The sequence below is a fragment of the Macaca fascicularis genome, chromosome 15 (genome assembly GCF_037993035.2).
Source record: "Macaca fascicularis isolate 582-1 chromosome 15, T2T-MFA8v1.1".
Taxonomy (NCBI): domain Eukaryota; kingdom Metazoa; phylum Chordata; class Mammalia; order Primates; family Cercopithecidae; genus Macaca; species Macaca fascicularis.
This window is the reverse complement of record NC_088389.1, coordinates 75502446-75521309: the sequence shown is the minus strand read 5'-3', so window position 1 is coordinate 75521309 and position 18864 is coordinate 75502446. Positions and strand designations below refer to the sequence as shown.

Below are 18864 nucleotides of genomic sequence, written 5' to 3'. Positions count from 1 at the left end.
GGTGATTAGTTGGTGCCCAGACAGTTGCTATAGTATATCAGTCAGGGTGTCAGCAGGAATCTTACGGCACACTCAAATTGAATCCATTAAGTACAGTTTAATAAAGAGACTATTTGCAAAGGTGTCAGAAGGATCTAAGAAATGAAAAATAAAAAGTGGGCAGTGGAGTGCCTCCAGAAAAGTAACAAGGAAAAACTCTGGGAGTTTTTACTACTCTCACTCAGTCTGAAGGGCAAGATGAGGAGGTTGTTAGTGGTAGCCAGAGAAAGAGCTCTGTAGAGAGGGCCCCGATAGGAGGTGTGGACTTATTAACAGAAGTAACTAACCTGCCGAGAGCTCAGAGAATAAGTAGCTAGTCTCACTCTCTCCACTCCTTTAGATATCTTTCTGGAACCTCTCATGGGCCAAATTTAATGGAAGCCCAAGGGCAGAGAAATCCCTTGATACAGTTCATATGAATCAGGCCCCAGAGCAGGGAGCAGGTTGCAGAAAGAGCGGGAAGGAGAAGACATCTAACACACAGTATAATCTTGCAAATTCATTTCTGCACATTTTAGCAACCAGCCAGAAAATGAGAGGCCTAATTCGTTTCAAAAATCTGTACATTTATCATTAATAGCATATCAATTGTTTGTGAAAAGACACAGAGACTTGAGATAAAAATCTCCCATGGGAAGTTCAGAGTGACTTTCCTAGAGTTCCTTCTTGGAGCTTGCACGGAGGCACACTGAGGGCACGGTGTACAGAGCAATTGAGAAGTAATTCTGCAAGTTCACAATAATGGGTTATAAACCTACTGGTCTCATGGCTTGATAATCTAAGGCTAAATTTTAGAGAACTTGGAGAAACTGTCAAACTGAATATCCTTGATATGGTTTGGCTCTGGGCCCCCACCCAAATCTCATCTCGAATTGTAATCGCCATGTATCCAGGGAGGGACCTGGAGGAGGTGATTGGATCATGGGGGCGGTTTCCCCCATGCTGTTCTCATGGTGGTGAGGGAGTTCTCATGAGATCTGATGGTTTAAAAGTGGTCCTTTCCCCTTCACTCTCTCTGTCCTGCTGCCACGAGAAAAAGGACCTTGCTTCCCCTTCACCTCTGCCATGACTCTAAGTTTCCTGAGGCCTTCTGAGCCATGCAGAACTGTCAGTCAATTAAACCTTTTTTCAGCCGGGCGCGGTGGCTCACGCCTGTAATCCCAGCACTTTGGAAGGCCAAGGCGGGCGGATCACGAAGGCAGAAGATCGAGACCATCCTGGCTAACACGGTGAAAACCCGTCTCTACTAAAAATACAAAAAATTAGCCGGGCATAGTGGCGGGCGCCTGTAGTCCCAGCTAGTCAGGAGGCTGAGGCGGGAGAATGGCGTGAACCTGGGAGGTGCAGCTTGCAGTGAGCCGAGATTGCGCCACTGCACTACAGCCTGGGAGACAGAGCGAGACTCCATTTCAAAAAACAAAACAAACAAACAAACACCGTTTTTCTACATAATTTACCCAGTCTCAAGTAATGATTTCTACTATGTGAAAATGGACTAATACAATCTTTTATGTAATTCTCTATGAGTATCATCCACTTTCTAACAAAGATTTTTAAAACAGTTGAACAACAGTGAAGATTCTCTGACAAAGGCCAGGATCACATCTGAATGAAAGTAAAGCTGTAAGCTTACTTTCTCAAACGCGTGGAAGATAGGGCCAGTTCTTGTGCAAAATGTAAGGTGCCTCATTCTGCTGTGTATCTGAATGGATGTTCAACACAAACCACCCCACACCCACAGACTCTCTGACTCAATCCACATGTTTTAAAAAGCAGAAATTATCATTCTACTCTGCTTTATGAGATCAACTTTTGTTGGTGTGTACAAACATCTTGTTGGATAGAAGAAATAAGTGCTAATGCTCAATAGCAGAGCAGGGTGACCGCAGTTAACAACGACAAACCGCAAATTACAAAACAACTAGAAGGGAGGATTTGAAATGTTCCCAACACACAGAAATGATAAATGCTCAAGTGATGGATATTCTAAATACCTTGACTTGATTATGATACATTCTATGCATGTAACAGAATAACTGATGCACCCCGTAAATATGTAAAATATTATGTATTGATTTTAAAAAGCAGAAATTGAAACCCACAATGGGGCACACTCCCAGTTTGTGCTTTGTTCATCTTTGCTACCAAACAGATGCCACAAGAAAGCATTTTCTTCTCCTTAGTATATATTCTGAAAGAAACCAGTTATTTTACTCCTTGTTACAATTTAAAAAAAAAAAAAAAGCTAATGTCCCCTTTTGGTGTTCTAATCATCATCACTCACAGTTTTAAATTGCTTACTAAAGTGCCAGACATTCTACTGAGTACTTTATATGCCTTACCTCATTTACATTTTATGCAAATATCACTATTTACATTTTACAGGTGAGGAGACTGAGGAACAGAAAGCTTAAGTAATATGCTCAAAGTCATCCAGCAGGCAAGAGGATTTAAACTTTCAAAGTCTGGTTTCAGAGACCCGCCTCTACACTGCCACACAATTTCAACACTGTAGTCTAACATGAGACAGGGAAAGTAGATTGGAAAGGCTTCCTGGGAAATGAGAAATGACAGAACCAAGAATTGTTGCCCAAATAACACCTGTAGCTGAACACTTCCCAAAGCAGGATTCTACAAAACATCTTATCCCGTAAGACACACCAGGAAAACAAGGATTTCAAGGATAGTGAAGCTGAAAAACACAGCATACTATAATTCTATTTTATGAGAAACAATACATATTATAATATTACAGGCTCTAATAAAATATTCATTAAAATATTTTTTCTCTTTCATTATCCAGATTATACTAAAGTTATTTCATCAGTGAATTCATTCATTGCTTCATTCAATGAAATCACCTGTGTGTTCCTAAATCCAAAGGACTTCTGGGCAGCTCTAGACACAATAGACCTTGCCCTCCTTTTGAAACATGCTCTTTGCATGGCTGTGTAGGGGCCAAGGAAAAATTTCAACTTCAGCCTCTGAAAAATTTGCCGAAAATCAACTGACTAAAAGCAGATTAATAGGAGAAAAGGCATACAAATGTACTAACATGTGTGGGAGTCATACAAGATATAAGAACTCAAAACAATGGCCAGATAGTTGATACTTTTATGCCATTTTGAGGTTACAGAAAGAATGGGGGCTTGGATCATGGCAAAACAGGCTATGGGATGGGGAGAAAAGAAGTAACCAGCAAAGGCAGTGCTGTTCCATAGATGAAACGTCACAGGTAGCAGCCCTCAGAGAAGATATATGGCAAGTGTTTCTTTTAAACCTTTAAAGGTGTCAGACTCTCAGTCAATCTTTCCTAGATCTGGACAAGGGAGGGCCTCAGAGAAAACCTGACTGCATCAATGATGATTCTCTACAGATACAAATCTTTCCCACAGAAGACAGCTTTACGAGGCTACTTCTGTTTGCAGGTTCTCTGAACAGCCATCTGAAAATATGTCAAAGAAGTATATTTTGGCTTTCATCAGCTTTTGCAATATAATGATCTTGGTTTCCTTCCTTCTATATATTTCTGGTTACTGTTTCACTAGCTCATCCACCGCCTGCCAGTCAACAATATTTGGAGTCCTCAGGCCTCAGCCCCAGGTCCTTTCCTTTTCTCGCTCAAGAGTCTCTCTCTAGATTACTGCATTCATAGCTTTAAAAATCCACCCACTTGCAGATGACACCCACATTTAAATCAATATCCCAGACTTATTCTTTAAGTCTCAAAACCATGTTTCCAACCTATTTGAAATCATGTTTATGATGTTCCAATGTCCTCTCGAGTGCAATATATTCAAAGGAAAGCTTGTTATTTTCCTCCCAAACCTTGTCCCCCTCCTGTGGTGTGCTCTCAGGAAGTGATAGAGGGAAACATCAATTTACTTACTGATACCTGGGCATCATCTTGTGAATCTCTTTCCCTTATTACCCATATTCAATCATCATATCTTGTTGACTCTTAACTGTCTCAAAATCTATCAATTTTTTTATGTTGACAATTATAAGTATAGTCTAAGTTACCAAAATCATTTTCTTCGCCTTTTTGCAACAACATATAAACTGTCACATATATTTGTCCCTCAGTGTCCACTGTTTCTAGGGCTAGTTTACACAGGTCCCTTATATAAAATGGCATGGTATTTGCATATAACTTATGTACATTTTCCTGTACTCTTTAAATGACCTCTAGATTACTTATAATACCTAATACAATGGAAATGCTACGTAAATAGTTATTGTACTCTATTGTTTAGAGAATAATGACAAGGAAAAAAGTATGTATGTGTGTAGTACAGACAAAATCATCCCTTTTTATTTTTCCAAGCATTTTTGATCCACGGTTGGTTGAATCCACAGCTGTGGAATCCATGAATATGAAGAGCCAACTCCGTGTATCTATCATGCATCAGCCACTCTAATCCAATCTATTCTTCGCCTTACAGACACATCCAGCAAGCCCGAAATGTGTGATATTTTTAAGTGCCAATATCATATCATTTTTTTCTACTTAAAATATATCAATGACTTCTCATTTATTTGATTACAGATAAAACCTTCTTAGGATGTCCATCAGTGCCTTCTATGCAGGGCCCCTGTCTATCTCTTCAGCTTCATCTAAGATTTCTCTTTTGCTCAAAGTCTGCATTTGAAAGACCTGGACCTTTTGTAATGCAACACACATGCTGGGCTCACACCTAGAATATTGGCACAACTTATTTGTTCTATGTGTTTCTTTCTCTTCCTCTTCTATTTAGTAATTACTCAATCTTGAGATGTTAGCCATGCATCACTTCTTCAGAAATATCTACTTTAACTCCCAGATGAGACCTAATGCCCCTATTTTAACCTTTCATGAAATTACATGGTTATACTTTACAGAACTTGTCTTATTTACCATTTTCCATTTTCTAGATAATCATTAGCTCAATATTTATCTTCCCCCATGACTTTAAGCTAAATAAGAGCAAGCAGTGTACTTTTAGTTCACTACTATATCTTTAGTGCCTAGCAAAGTACCCTGACCAATGCAGGTGGACCTGGAGCCAGGCACTGTTTTACCAGCCCCATGCTAGGTGCTGTCATAGAACATTAAAGAAGATAAAGCGCATCTGTTTGCTCATGGAATTTTTAGTCTAGTGTAAGAAAAAGGTACTCAATAAGCAAGTGCAATGCAAGGTGTGATAGAAGTTTAAACAGGGGTGCTTCTGAGGAAAACTCAGATGTGGATGGTTAAAGGTTTTTGTGAAACAAAAGACCTAAATAATAATGATCACTATGTAAGTACTTAGTGCATAGCAATTTACACTACTCTTCATCTATAAGGGAGGTACATAAGAAAACTAGCGAGCAAAACGGGTATGTGACTTGCCAAGGTCACTAGGCTAACTAAGAGAGGATCTCAATTCAAACCTAGACAATCTAGCTCCCCTAGTGTGTTCTTAACTCTATATTGTGTGGAATCTTTTGGGGTTACCTAGGCAAAGGAGAGTCAAGAGATAGGGTTCCAAAGGAAGGGTAAGGCAAAAGCAAAGACTCTCAGGCAAAAACAAAGAACTCTGGGCTTCTGAGAAACTAATTAATTACGCTGCATATTTTAGGGGGGAAAACAACATGAACTACAATGGAGAAATTAAACTGGAGCAGGGCAAACCAAAAACAGCTAACTCTTTTCACATATCCTATTAAACCCTTATCCTTATTCACCGTAAGTGAATATTGCTCGAAACAAACCAAAGACTGTTGTTACAGGTCCAGTACCTATATGAGCCACCACTCCTTTTCAGGACCACAAATAAAAGACTACATCAAATTAAATTATTTTACAAATATACATTCTCTAGTCACAAAAAGGGCTCAAAGGGGGAATTTGACTTCATTCAAAACAAACCCACTCCAGCAGGTTCACACGAACCTCAGAGTTTTAGAACTTGAAATTTTTTTATCTTACCAAGTCTATGTACAATCATGAGGAAAAAATACAGGACAATTCTAAAAATCACTCCCCCTAAAAAATATTCATAGAGGATATAGTTTAAAAAATATAGAAAATATAGTGAGCTGGTCCTTTCATCCTCACATCTTTGAAGGACTATGCAGGGAAAGACGGTGGCATGCTAGATCAGGCATTTTTGCACATATTATCCACAGGGAAATCTAAATCTATAACCATCGTCATAAAATAAAGCAAGAAGAAAATCAGAAAGAAATGAATGAAGGGCAAGTGATAGCCAAGGGGCTCACAATAATTAATTATTAAAATGCCTTAAAAGAGCAAAGAAAATGCTTATCAGATCAGCAAAGCACCTTTTAATAAATAATATGATTTGGGTTTAATTAATGGCCTAATTACAGTTTTACCCAATAGGCTTAAATGCTCCAAAGGAGCAGTTTGAGTCTCTTTGGTAGATAATCTGTGTTTTAAAAAATGTTCTAATTACATATTTGCTTGAGTAAATAATGTGCATTTTACAAAACTGCCTAATGATATATTTATGTGACTATATTTACCCAAATGGCCTCTCATTCTGTACTAATGGAGTTGGGATTACTGTTCCTGAGAGATACAGGAAAATTGGATGGCTCCAGCTTTCACCCTAACACCCCTGTTATTCTCACACTGTTCTCGCTCTCTCACCCCAAAACATACCACTGAAAGCATACGACCCACTTATTCATCATCAGTTTAAACAGAAAGAAAATTCTTCCTCAGCCTTTTGTGCAAACACATTTTGCAGAAAGGATATAGACTTGAAAAATGAGTATTAATATGGTATAATGCTCCATTAAAAGTAGATAATGAGACTGTGACCAAGGCAGAACATCCAAGGTTTAAGTAGCTGCATAATTTATTCTGTTCTTTTTATAGTAATTTACAATCTTCACAAAGACCCAGACTGCATGTATTGGAATCAGATTGCTATGGCTGAAAGCCACACAATGGTCTGTAATAAGTAACAGAGAAGTCATAAAAAACTGATTTGGAACCTCCCAGTTTTGTGGTGGCATGTGTCCATTCATAACTTTTAAGTCATTTTTTGTGTGCTTTAGAGACATAAATCTAGAAAAAATGGATGCATATTCATAACATTATATGAAAAGGCACTAAAAGTTCCATTTCATAGCTTTCCCCATAAAATCTGACTCAGCAGACATTTACTGTTTGAAATTAGGTGATGCTTCATTCACAAATTAATGAAAAGATTTCTTTTAAAATGCATTGAAATATGGTGGTTCCTCGAAAAATTAAAAATAGAATTACCATATGATCCAGCAATTTCACTTCTGGGTATATATCCAAAGGAAATCAAAGCAAGATGTTGAGGAGATACTTGCACGCTCATGTTCACAGCACCACTATGCACAATAGCCAAGAGGTAGAAGCAACCCAAGACTCTACTGACAGAAGAATGGATAAACAAAATGTGGCACACACATGAAATGGAATATGATTTAGCCTTAGAGAGGAAATTCTGACACATACTATAACATGAATAAACCTGATAATGTTATGTTATGTGAAATAAGCCAGTCACAAAAAGGCAAATACTGTATGATTCCATTTCTGTGAGGTATCTAGAGTAGCCAAGCTCATTGAAACAGAAAGTAGAGTAGGGATTTCCAGGGACCATGGGGAGCTGTTATTTATTGTGTATTGAGTTCCAGTTTCACAAGGTGAAAAAGTTCTAGACATTGGTTACACAACTATATAAATATAATTAACATTATTGAACCGTACACTTAGAAATGGCTAAAATGGTATATTTTATGTTACGTTGTTTTTGCCACAATACAATTTTTTAATGCATTAAAATCCTTTAAGATAGTCTATGTATTGGCAAAGGCTTATTATTTCCTTCATGCTTATTAGGCATTTCCTGTGTAATAGTAGCCCTACAAGTAACACAGAAATGTCTTGAATTCAACTCTGGGCTGGTTACATCAGCCAAATTTACATTTTTTATAAGTTTCTGTAATCACCCTCTTAGATAGAGATCAGTATCCCCATTTTATAGAGCAAGAAATTAAGGCACAGAAGTGTTAAGAGACAAAGCAGAAATTTCAAATCAGATCCTAGGTCACGAGCTCAACTAGAATATACACTCATTGTTCAATAATCTATGTAATAAAGACCAGAGATAGAAGACTAATCTCTGAAATGGCCCCAAACCTTTTTTAAAGGCACATTCTTTCTGGTGTCCACACCCAGTAGAAAATAAAGTTTGACTAGAATTGACTCTCATTCTCCTTTGTTATTAAAACAATTTGTCATTGTGACAACAAACATCTATTGAAAACTTATTCTGTGGCAAACACTGCATCTTTCCTATGCCCTCTAGGAAGATATTATTATCTCCCCATTTTACAGGTAAAGAAATTGAAGCTTAGAGAATTGAAGTAATAGGCTCATGTTCTAGCTTATAACTACAAGGGCTAGGATAAGGTTTCAAACCTAGACTTTCCAACATTTGAGCTACACTCAAAAATTACTCAATATGGCTTTCCACTTGGTAGAGGGAATAATTATAGCTGGCTGGTTGGAAAGGCCTGTGGCAAGGTAGAAGGAAAAGTCTTGGCTATAAATCTCCCACACAACGGACAGAGGACTCCATTACAGAACCATACAGCAAGATCCTCCCAGGGTATAAAGCCCTCAGTAGATACGAATTATTTTAACATGTGGCTTTCTCATTCACGCTGCCCTTGTTTCTGATGGAATGCAATAGGAGTTACACTCCAGACATATATAGCACTGTGGTCAAGCTAACAAAAGGAATATGGATCACAATTACCAGCAACCAATAATAATAGAGGCTAATACCTCTACTGGGTACGTTTTATAAACAAAACTAGGAAACCCCACAAAAACCTGAGGCAAATACCCAGCATGTGCTACCAATCAGACACTACAATTAAGGTGTAGATATTCATGAAAAGCAAGATTCCTGCTATCTGGCATGGCCCAGAGAAAGAACATAAAATTCATAGTTTTAGTCATTCCATGGACAAGGTAAGACTGAAACACATACAAAAAAGATAAAATAATTCATTGAGAGAAGAAGAAAAATATCAAGGTTAAATAATAAAATTGAGGAATAAGGTTAGTATGCAATCCTATGTATTCAATAATAACCTACAGACTCTAAGCTTCCTAGAGACCAAAGTAAGACAGGAAAGTGATGGTTATACAAGTCAGCCAAAATCAAATAATCAGAAAAATAGATCTCATTGCTTTTCAGATCTAAAATCAGGATGCTCTATGCACTTAACGTTTTCAACAACATCCCAATACAGGGTACAACAGTGAGTTTCATATGACTGCAAATTACCATTTAGGTCAAGGGCAGAGTCTCATACTTTAAAAGATGGAATCCATAACAAATATAATATTAACTGTGTTGGTCACAGTGACAGCCCTCTTGGATGATGCAGAAGACATTCTAATAATTGCAGGGACTCAGGGCCCTCATTATGGGCACTAATTGTATTTTACTGTAATTGGATGAAATTGCTACTTGAGAGTTCAAGCTGATAGAATGCCAGATTAACTAATTTTCACCTTAATAAATGTGCAATTATTTATTAAAATTTTGAATCCCACTGCTGACACCCTTATAAATTATTTCTTACTCTGGACACTAATTCACCGAGTTCAGATGATCCCATTGTGCAGACTGAAAGACTCGTGATTCTGAATTGTAAAGATTATTTACAGCATAGACCCCAAAGCACTAAAATCCATTCATTTCTTCTAATCCAGCAGCCTCCGAGATGGCTTGCCTGCAGGGGTGCAGCAGCAGCACCATCTGTTTACTCTGGCCTCATTTGCCTGGATCAAGTAGAAAATTAAGGCACTAAGCTGAATTTTTCAGAAACTTTGCAGTAATTGAAAAAAGAAGGTGATAAAGAAAAAGGGAAAAGCTGTTTGGCAACTTAATTATCCTGGTCACTCCATGGGCTACACAATAAAACTCACACATATTTTTGAAATAGCACCAGGCTAGCGGCATACCATATCTCCAAGCACTTTGTAGAGGAGCCCATCTACTCAAGTAGTCATTTATAATTAGTATATGTAACTCAGCCCTGCCATCATTTATTACTGAAATTGCCTTAAGATGATCTCAAGAAAAACTTCATCTTTTGATTTACCTCCTCCTCCCTTTTCTAAAAGTAGCAAATGAAATTCGTGGGATTAGCCTCTTATGAGCAAATAGACAGAGAGGAAATGTAGCCATGAGCTAATTCTTGGCAGGGCCCAGAAGGGAGGTGCCAAGAAGACATGGGTGGATCATGGGAGAATTGATTGGAAAGATTCTGTGTTCCCAGAAGAGAGCAGGCTTCAATGGTTTCTCTCAAGTTTTATTGCACATTAGCACAGCCATATGCTCTGCTCATGTGGGCAGCACCTGGGGGGAGTACATCGGCTTCAGACTCAAGTGGAGACTTGGGAAGTTTCTGTTTGGTAAATGAGACCTACTATAACTGCAGAAGTGGCCCCTGTCCTCCGCTTATACATAATATATTTCTTCACACAGAGTCTACGCGAGTTAGGTTTTTTTTTTCCCCCCATTCCATGTCCACCAAGAGAAGAAAAAAAACTTTTATGTTACTATAAAATACACAGAATAAAAAGTCTACTTGGTGTAAGAGGATAGTGAGTGGTTAAAGGGAGAGGAAGAAAGGACAGAAGAGACTGTTCTTTTCCAGACTTGAAATCAATATGTCTTATCAAACCCACATCATATTGTATATACCAAAGTCATTAGACCCAGAGCCTACTTCTTAGGAATAAATATTTTGCTCTAGGATTAAATCCCATTATGTCACAGAAGTTGAATTTCTTTCAGCCAACCAGAAAAACCGTAACAAACAAAACTCAATATAGCATCAATAGAGTGGAAAATGCAGAAAGCAAAGATTCTGCAGGTTTAAATGGGAAACCCTGTAGTTTGTTGTGTCCCAGTTCAGAACCATGGCATTTGGGGCAGTCCTGGATTATAAAACTTACAGTTGGAATAAGCCATATTTGCCAGTGGTACTCATCCTGGTTTCCACCCTCACTCCCTGCCCTCTGCTCAGAGTCTCCCTACAGCTGCCACTGTGCTGTCACAAAGTTCCTCACAACTCACCCATTTGGAAGCCCATCCTCTCAAACTGCTCTTCCTGGCATCCTCCCATACTTATCTTTCCTGGCTCCTTTCTCACCATCAAACCTTGCTGTTTGGTTTGCTAGTTTCTCAGAAACTAGGTGATAAATGAGAGTTTGATTAAATATTGAGATAAAATGCAAATGTGTTACACCCTCTAGAAAGCAGATTTATAGTTAACAGAGGCCTCAGTGCCTTAACTCATGGGAGAGCCTATTGGTAGAACTTCAGGAAACATGGCAGTATGGAGGGGAAACTATCTGCAAACTAGTGTCTTCCAGCCTATTCCAGCAGATCACACTTTATCAGTTATGATGGTTTGGCTGCAAGTCATAAAATCTCTAACTCAAATAGGCACAATTATAAGGATGTTTATTATCTCATGTAAGAAGTTCCAAGCACTAACAAGGTGCAAGGCTGCCCCATCTCTACTCTGCCCTTTTCACCATGTCGCCCAGCTTGTCCCTACTAATCCCTCTCATGTTGCCAAGATGCCCACCATAGCTCCAGGCATTCAAACATAGACACAACCAAGTCCAGAATAATAGCAGGTATCTCATCTTATATATCTCTATCAGAGAGACAACACTGATATTGCCCACTAGCAATCTTCTCACATATCATTGACCAGAATAAGTTCATATACTCCTTCCTAACCCAGTCATTGCCACAGGTGATATAGTAATTATGCCTGCCTTAGACTACTCAGACTTTATCCTATAGTCACTTGAGAGGACAGAAATTCCAAACAAAATATGATTCTTTTCTTATGGAGCCCAATAAAACTTAAATATCAATCATTTCTCGTATGCCTAATGTACTTTGGTTCAAATTCAGTTATCAAACCGTTCCTTCTGCTAAAGGCTTTGTTACTCTGAGCTTTATGGATTGTAGTATAAGAGAAAAAAGGAGAAAGAAAAGAATTAGGAGAGAAACAGAAGAGTCTTAATTTTGCAGAGTCTAAAAGATTTTATTACATGATTGTCAGTTTCTCAAAACTACTGACCTCCCACAATAACTCTAAACTCAGAAGTGGTTTTCTTAAACCAGAAAAATGAAATTAGGAGCAGGTGAGTATAAACATAAACAAGGTCCACTCTGTTGGTGATGTAGAAATTGAAAGTGACATTTTAGACAATGCCAACATGTTAAAAGCACCAATAACAAACATTGAAGATTGTATTTTTCTGGAAGTTGAGAAAGCCAGAACATTTACCTTAATCCTTCATTTCATTTATCCAAAGTAAAAAAAAAAAAAGAAAAAAAAATCAGCCATGCCCACTGCTTTAAATATCAGCGCCACCTTCATGTGGATTCAAATGATTAAAAAGCAAAGGGAAACCTGAAGCTCTTTTTTTAAAAGTAATTTCCATGGGTACACCTGGCTGGAGGCAGGCTCGCTGGCCTTCGTCTCTCCATCTGCTAAAGAACCTCATAACACTATGACTTCTATTACACAGTTTTTCACAGCCTGACTTATACTATGAATACTATTATTTAAAATAGAATCAAGGTCTTCTTTATCTTTATTCCACCTCCTGGTGCTTGGAAAAATACAGATTAGTAGGTGTTAATCTCAATTTATTGGAAAACAATAGTTTGGTTTACAAAACTGTAGAAAGTAACTGGATTATTTGCTGGGCACAGCGGCTCACACTTGTAATCTCAGCACTTTGGGAGGCTGAGGTGGGCGGATCACAAGGTCAGGAGATCAAGACCATCCTGGCTAGCATGGTGAAACCCCATCTCTACTAAAAAATACAAAAAATTAGCCGGGCGTGGTGGCAGGCGCCTGTAGTCCCAGCTACTCCGGAGGCTGAGGCAGAATGGCATGAACCTGGGAGGTGGAGCTTGCAGGGAGCTGAGATTAAGCCACTGCACTCCAGCCTGGGCAACAGAGCAAGACTGTCTCAAAAAACAAAAACAAAAAAAAAGAGAAAATAACTATTATTTATAGTGTGCTCTATTTAACAATATAGCATAAGGATGTCAAGAAAGTTTTTTTTAAATATGTTAAAGCAGGACATTGAAATTATTCATGTTTCACCATTAAACATTAATCATTAATCATTAAACATTTATTCTTAACTGGTTAGAAAAACAAAGACTGCCAGAACAAAGTTTATGAAATAGTTACATTTATTGCAGTGAAAAATCAAGACACATTAGCATATGAACAATTTTGGATTAAAGGTTCACTTTCTCAAAAGAAGTTTCTCATACAAACATATCTTAATACACTGGTGTCGATTAAACGGGGTCTTCCCCAACAGCCAACACTGGAGCCTTGGCTTAACTACTCTTCCCAACAGTTAGGAACCAAAAAAGGAAAGCGAAACACCTGTGCTTTTCTCATAGTTTCACTGCTTGTCCAGGGAACACCAAACAATAGAAAGCAAAACCTGTGGCCAGTAGAGTACATTTTACCCAGTGGACTTCTGAACAATCACATCCCATTTGTTGAATAAGTATTCATCTTTTCCTACTCATTTTGACAGCCAATTTTGTCTCCTACAAAATCCAAGTATAATATTGACTTTTAAGGATATTGCTACAAGTGCACATCACCAAACAGCTAAAACTTGACTTCATCTTGAGGAACTGCCTTAACCAATGTTTGCCCTTTCTGCAAGCCCCATGTTTTGGCAGCCACCTGTATAAAACCATGTAAAATACCTCCGCACTGCTTCAGCCTGCTGTAGTGTCTGAAATTCTAACCACTAATATCATTCAAATTTTTCAGTAAACAACCATTGAGCACTCACCATATGAGGCAAGTGCGTTGATTAAGTGTTGGGAAATTTAAAAATTAATTATATACACTCTCTATTTTATAGACTATATAATCCACTGAGGAAAAGCATGAAATTACAAATAACTATACTGGAATTCAATATATGCTAAAATAAAGCAAACAATATCCAAGAGGATCAAACTAGAAAAGATGTAATACAATTAAGGCAACAGGGGAAATCTTTGTAGACAGGGAAATGTGCAAAGCACCTTGAAAGTCAGATTTTCTTGTTATTTTTTTTTTTGAGACAGAGTCTTGCTGCATCACTTAGGCTGGGGTGCAGTGGCACAATCCTGGCTGACTGCATCCTCCACCTCCCAGATTCAAGTGATTATCCTGCCTCAGCTTCCCAAGTAGCTGGGATTATAGGCGCACACCACCACACTCGGCTTTTCTTTTTTTTTTTTTTTTTTGTAGAGACGGGTTTCACCACATTGGCCAGTCTGGTCTCTAACTCCTGACCTCAGGTGATCCAACCGCCTCGGCCTCCCAAATCCCAAAGTGCTGTGATTACAGGCATGAGCCACCACACCTGGCCAGAAAGTCAGATTTTTTAACAGATGAAACACTGATACCATAAAAGCAGAAGCAGCAAATGAGCAAAAGCATAGGGACTTTTTTCTTTATACATTTCTTTCAAAATGGGCAATCAAAAATGGATAAAACGGTCACTAAAAGGCCCTGCAGTAAACAGCTAGCAGACTAGAGGATTCAGAGGAAATAAAGTAATTGACAGGGAGGTTCTGATAGTCAATGGAAGCCTTTGAAAGGTCCAGAACATGTGGTTCATCAGGAAGCTCTCGAAGCCTCTAGGAGCATAATGGGATCACTGACAATGAGATGGAGACACCAAAATTAGATCTGCCTTCTTTACCGTATATTCTCAGGCAGTCTCTGACCTCAATGTGCATTAATCAATTTTGACAAAGCAAAAAGAAAATAAATCCAATGATGCACTCTGCTCAAGAATATGGAATCTATATTGAGGTCAACCTTAAGGAAAACAGGAAATCAGAGTGAAGGTTACAGCTCTGATAGGGATTTGGGCTGGCTGTGCTTTCATTCCTTTCTAGGTCACACTGACATGAAGCCCAGAGACAGTTTTGAAATCTGCTGAGGAAGTCAGCATATGCCAAGATGGAATGGAATTCCATACCCCTTTGCTTTAAGCACAAGGAGCTCGCATCAGAAATAGTCTAGTGTTTTAAACAAAGCACTGCTTAATCATTCTTAATATCATAAAACAAGCCTTTTGATCACCACAAATGGGTAAGAAAACAATAAGACAGACAACGGAAAGAAACAATAAGACAACAGATGCATGTGCTAAAGATATAAATACTAAATTCATAAGAAAAAAAGTACAAATAGCAGACAAACAAAAAGGTTCACTACCTAGTTATCAAAAAAAGAGCACATTAGAAAACCTGGGTACCATTTTTCACTTACTAAATTAGCAACTTAAAAAATTATAATATTCTATTTGACAAAAGTATACCAAAGTTCTTTCTCATGAAGTTGAGGTATTAGATAATCACAATGAGGCTTTGACTCAGTAATTCTATCTCAGGGAATTTATTTTAAGGAAATATATTCCATCTATTTGACAGATCATATTCACATCATAATTATTTCTAATAATGAAAATTATAAACGTTAATATAAACCAAGGAGAAACATCAAATGTTCTGTTTTATATCTAAAATAGCGACTTTGAAAATTCTGTGAAACAGGGAAAATGCTTATAAATCATGATATAAAATTAGATGTATATTATGATCACAACACTGTATAGCATTCATAGTGACAGTGTCTAAAAGAAAATATAAAGTAATAAAGCTTGTTTTATTTGGATGCTGGAATTACAAATTACTTTTTCTCTCTCTTTTTCCTACATTTTCACTAGAATTGATGTGTTGCTCTAATAATTAAAAACTCTGCTTCTCATTCATGAATTTCTAAATGCCATTTGATTTTAATGAAATGATTTTACCATAATACTTATTTAAAATACCTGGGCATTTGTCATTGGTCCCATTCAGTTTTGCTGATAAAAAAAACTATTACATAAGAAATAGCACTTAGGAATGCGTCCCATTTTTCAATACTAGTTGAGAAGGATCCAGAAGTCACTCACCATGCCAATCCCACTCCCAGCAACACACCTTCAAATCCCATGTACTGGCTGGGCACAGTGGCTCACGCCTGTAATCCCAGCATCTTGGAAGGCTAAGGCAGAGGATCTCTTGAGGTCAGGAATTCGAGACCAGTCTGGGAAACAGAAAAACCCCGTCTCTGCCAAAAATACAAAAATTAGCTGGACATAGTGGCGTGCACCTGTAGTCCCAGCTACTAGGGAGGCTGAGGTGGGAGGATGGCTTGAGCCCAGAAGGTGGAGGTTGCAGTGAACTGAGATCCTGCCACAACACTACAGCCTGGGCGACAGAGTCAGACTCTGTATTATAAAACAACAACAACAAAAACGTGTACTTTCTCTTCCAGTTATATTCACGTGCTGCATATTGGCATTTCGGTCTGCAACAAACCACATACAGCCTATGATGGTAGTCCCATAAGACTACAGTGTAGCTAATAAATTCCTGTGTGCTTGTGTCTTAGTTTTTAACGTAGATTTTAGGCTTTACGGGATCCCTTCAAACACCCACTATTGATTGAACTATTAAATAAAAATTAAAATGGCAAAGATAAATTATAAATTAGCCGTTTCTATTGCTTTTGTTCTTCCTTTTCTTTTCCTTCTTGTATTTCTTTTCAATAATGCTTCACTGCTCCAAGGGAGATGCTGAGTTTCCCAAGCTCCATACCCACTATCAGAAGAAGACACGAGTCTTAGCTATACTACTATTTCTTAATCTATAAGCAAGGAGCCGAGATATGCAAGGAAGTATCTGGGACAGTGAGAAGCTGATGCATTGTGCCATTTCTTGCATACCTCTTCAAGGGGTTCTACTCCAACCCTAAGATTCTAAGATTCCCCAGTCTCTCTAATATTCTGGATTGGAAGGAAAAGTTTGGAGAAGAGAATCTATCATCCATCTCTAATTCATCAGTCTTGTGTTGAAGACAAACTGTGAGAAAAGACTAGATTTCCAGGAACAACCAAAAGGAAAGATTTTATACGAGGTCCTTCCCGTAACAACCAGCTGAATCTGTGAACTTGTATTCAGAAATGAACAATAACAGAGTGCCAAAGGCAGTTACTGCTGATGGAGGATATGACAGACAAATCTTAACCTTACCTCTATCCCATTCTGTTTCCACAATCTCTCCCTTGCCTGTAAGACAGCAAATATCTCTAACAGCAGCATCAAGCACAATAATCTTCTGAGATCTGCTCCCACAGCTACTTTTTCTCCACCTAAACTGACACAGGTTGCTGTTTGGAAACCGTTTATACTTTACCTATCACAGCAATGATTAACTTCAGCTGTCTCTTGTGTCCGAGTAAAGTATGGTCCACGGAACAGCAGTATTGCCTTCACCTGGGAACATGCTAGACCTGCAGAAACTCAGGCTGAATTAGAATCTGAATTTTAACAAGATCTCAGGGTAATTTTTACGCACATTAAAGTTCGCAAAGTGCTTTAAGAAAACCTGGAGGGTGACACCATTTAGCAGCCTACAAATTGCTATCGAGCCACCACTTCGTGTGGTAAACTGAAGAAAGCAGGGGCTTTGGAGTAGCTTTTCCTAGGACTGAGACCGCTGCGCATCACTTAGCAGCTGTAGGTCATTGGGCAAATTACCCAACATCTCTAGTTTTCCATTTCCCCATGTGTTAAATAATAAACCCTATATCCACAAAATTTTGAAGTGTATATGTAACAATGTATCTAAAATATACAATCCAGTGACTGAACCAGAGTAGATGCATATTTGAATATTATAAAGTATGAGAAGAGACTTTGAAAGCTAATTGTCAAATCCCTACTTTGCCTCAACGTGCTCAGCTTTAGCCAATCCCTGAAGATGATAATCACAACCTTTTCTCATTTGCACTCCTTTACTCAGGAGCTCACCTTCTTTTACATAAAGGACCGACTACCCCAAAACATCTCCTATCAGACTTCCATTGAACTTAAGATTTATCACTGTTTTGCTATTTTATAGTGCCTTGCTTGCTTTTCTGAGCTCATTTTGCTTTCTTTTTAGTCAAGAATCCTCAGAAACAAAATGATTGTAGCACTGGAACATGGTTGTTGATAACTAATATACCACTGGATGGTGACATATCATGTTCTCAAGACGCTATAAAAGAAGTAAACTATATCATCAGTTTAATAGCCCTTCGTTAGATAAAAGATTAATTCTTAATTCAAAAATATATACTGAGCACTGATTGTGGTCGGATTACAATATGAAAAGAAGATAAACAAAAAATAAAAAGTCTTTATCCTCAAAAACCTTAAAAATGTAATACAATAAGTGCTATGAAAAAGGAAACATGGAATTTGGGGGGAGCTCATAGAAAGGGGGATCTAAACTATGTTTTTAGAGGGTGGAGAGAGTGTTCGGGGGAGACCTCCTAGATGAAGTGTCATTTAATGTGAGGAAGCATAAGCAAATTATTTACTTGCCTATCAGCACAACTCACAAATCAGAAAAAGCTGGCTGGGTTCAAATTTGAGCTCAGAGGTTGAGCAAATTAATTAACCTTTCTATGCCTCCCTTTACACATTAGCATAATAGAAGCAACGTTCGTACCTACATCATAGATTAATTGTAATAATGAAAACTTTAAATATGTATTGAAGGCTGGTGCTCCACAAATGTTTGCTGGCTTAATTCCTTCTGTTCGCATGAATTGATATAAGAATAGCTATCCTCTCTCATACCAGAATTTCTATGTGAAGCAAGTGG

General features: G+C 38.1%; 1 long non-coding RNA gene across 1 annotated transcript in view; it reads right to left on the bottom strand.

Moving 5' to 3' along the window:
• Positions 1-17372, bottom strand: part of LOC123569138 (uncharacterized) — a 581101-nt gene extending 563729 nt beyond the window's left edge. Inside the window, exon 1 of the long non-coding RNA XR_006692686.2 lies at positions 17244-17372. This is a non-coding gene — a long non-coding RNA (uncharacterized lncRNA). The remainder of the gene's footprint in view (positions 1-17243) is intronic.
• Between the last annotated feature and the right edge of the window lie 1492 nt (positions 17373-18864).